This window comes from Spermophilus citellus (genome assembly GCF_964194105.1).
Source record: "Spermophilus citellus genome assembly, chromosome: 1".
Taxonomy (NCBI): domain Eukaryota; kingdom Metazoa; phylum Chordata; class Mammalia; order Rodentia; family Sciuridae; genus Spermophilus; species Spermophilus citellus.
The window spans coordinates 150,072,508-150,075,757 of record NC_138182.1 but is presented as its reverse complement, the minus strand read 5'-3'; positions in this window follow the sequence as shown (position 1 = coordinate 150,075,757).

Here is a 3,250-nt window from a genome sequence, read left to right as displayed (position 1 = left end):
TTGGGTAAGTTGTGGTTTTGTCTCTGTTGTCTCCAAACGCTTTTTCATTTCCTTTGTGCTTTCTTCTGGGCCCACTGGTTAAGAATGTGTTAATTCTTCTATTCAATTTAGTTCTTGAAATACTAGCCAGAGCAATTAGACAGACAAAAGAAATTAAAGGCATAAAAATAGGAAAAGAAGAATTTAAATTATCGCTATTTGCGGATGACATGATAATATATTTAACAGACCCAAAAGGGTCTACAAAGAAACTGCTAGAGTTAATAAATGAATTCAGCAAAGTGGCAGGATATAAAATCAACATGCATAAATCAAAAGCATTCCTGTATATCAGCAACAAAACTTCTGAAATGGAAATGAGGAAAACCACTCCATTCACAATATCCTCAAAGAAAATAAAATACTTGGGAATCAACCTAACAAAAGAGGTGAAAGATTTATACAATGAAAACTACAGAACCCTAAAGAGAGAGATAGAAGAAGATCTTAGAAGATGGAAAAATGTACCCTGTTCATGGATAGGCAGAACTAACATCATCAAAATGGCGATATTACCCAAAGTTCTCTACAGGTTTAATTCGATGCCAATTAAAATCCCAACGGCATTTCTTGTAGAAATAGATAAAGCAATCATGAAATTCCTATGGAAAAACAAAAGACCCAGAATAGCAAAAGCAATTCTAAGCAGGAAGTGTGAATCTGGAGGTATAGCGATACCAGAGTTCAAACTGTACTACAAAGCAATAGTAACAAAAACAGCATGGTACTGGTACCAAAACAGGCAGGTGGACCAATGGTACAGAATAGAGGACACAGAAACCAATCCACAAAATTACAACTTTCTCATATTTGATAAAGGGGCTAAAAGCATGCAATGGAGGAAGGATAGCATCTTCAACAAATGGTGCTGGGAAAATTGGAAATCCATATGCAACAAAATGAAACTGAATCCCTTTCTCTCACCATGCACAAAAGTTAACTCAAAATGGATTAAGGAGCTAGATATCAAATCAGAGACACTGCGTCTGATAGAAGAAAAAGTTGGCTACGATCTACATACTGTGGGGTCGGGCTCCAAATTCCTTAATAGGACGCCCATAGCCCAAGAGTTAATAACAAGAATAAATAAATGGGACTTACTTAAACTAAAAAGTTTTTTTCTCAGCAAGAGAAACAATAAGAGAGGTAAATAGAGAGTCTACATCCTGGGAACAAATTTTTACCCCTCACACTTCAGATAGAGCCCTAATATCCAGAATATACAAAGAACTCAAAAAATTGAACAATAAGATAACAAATAACCCAATCAACAAATGGGCCAAGGACCTGAACAGACACTTCACAGAGGAGGACATACAATCAATCAACAAGTACATGAAAAAATGCTCACCATCTCTAGCAATCAGAGAAATGCAAATCAAAACCACCCTAAGATACCATCTCACTCCAGTAAGATTGGCAGCCATTATGAAGTCAAACAACAATAAGTGTTGGTGAGGATGTGGGGAAAAGGGTACACTTGTACACTGCTGGTGGGACTGCAAATTGGTAAGGCTGATTTGGAAAGCAGTATGGAGATACCTGGGAAAGCTGGTATCCACCATTTGACCCAGCTATCGCCCTCCTCAGACTATTCCCTGGGGATCTTAAAAGAGCGTACTATAGGGATACTGCCACATCAATGATCATAGCGGCACAATTCACAATATCTAGATTGTGGAACCAACCTAGATGCCCTTCAATAGATGAATGGATAAAAAAAATGTGGCACCTATACACAATGGAGTACTATGCAGCACTAAAAAATGACAAAAATCATAGTATTTGCAGGGAAATGGATGGCATTAGAGAAGATTATGCTAAGCGAAGCTAGCCAATCCTTAAAAAACAAATGCCAAATGTCTTCTTTTATATAAAGAGAGCAACTAAGAACAGAACAGGGAGGAAGAGCATGAGGAAAAGATTCACATTAAACAAAGACGAGTGGGGAGAGAGAAAGGGAGAGAGAAGGGAAAGTATATGGAAATGATAGGAGACCCTCAATGTTACACAAAATTACATAGAAGAGGTTGTGAGGGGAAAGGGGGGGGAAACAAGAGAGAGAATTGAACAACAGTGGATGAGGTAGAGAGGGATGATGGGAGGGGAGGGGAGGGGGGATAGTAGGGGATAGGAAAGGTAGCAGAATACAACAGTCACTAATATGCCATTATGTAAAAATGTGAGTGTGTAACCGATGTGATTCTGCAATTTGTATTTGGGGTAAAAATGGGAGTTCATAACCCACTTGAGTCAAATGTATGAAATATGATATGTCAAGAGCTTTGTAATGTTTTGAACAACCAATAAAAAAATATAAAAAAAAGAATGTGTTAATTGCCACAATTTGCAAAATTTCCAGTTTTCCTTCAGGTTTTCATTTCAAACATTATGCCATTGTTTCAGAAAAGGTATTGTTTTTTGTGACACATATCTTTTAAAATCTATTGAGATGTACTTTGTATTGTGCATCCTAGAGAATATCCCAAGTGCACTTGAGAAGTATGTGTAGCCTATTGTTGGGTGGAGTGTACTATATGTCTTAGATTTTATGTGCTTTGGTATATTGTTTATCTTTTACTTTCGTACTTATCTTCTACCTAGTTGTTCTGTCAACAGTTTAGCAGGGTAATGAAGTACTCTACTAAATTGTAGAACTATTTCTCTCTTTATATCTGCCATTTTTTGCTTTGTAAATTTCTCTGATATGTTATTTTAAGTGCACATATTTTTGCGTTTGTCAACTCTTCTCTGTGTAGAAGAACCTTTCATTTACATATGATGTCCTTATATATATATCATGTTTTAATTTACCATCTACTTTGTCTGATATTAGTAGAGTTATCTTGTAATCTTTTGATTTCTTTTTTTTCTAGAATCTTTTATCTCTCTCTCACTTGTAAGCTGTATGTGTCCTTACATGTGAATCTCTTTAGATGGCATCTAGTTGGGTTTTATTTTTAAAAAATTATTCACCCAAATCTGTCTTTTGATTGGAACATTTAACCATTTGCATTTAGAGCAATAATGAAGAATGACTTCTATAATTTAGATATTTACTTTATTATATATATATATATATATATATATATATATATATATATATATATATGTATTTGTAGATGCAGACAATACCTTTATGGGGTTTTTTTGTTGTTGTTGTTTTTGTTGTTCATTTTTATGTGGTGCTGAAGATTGAACCAGTGCCTCA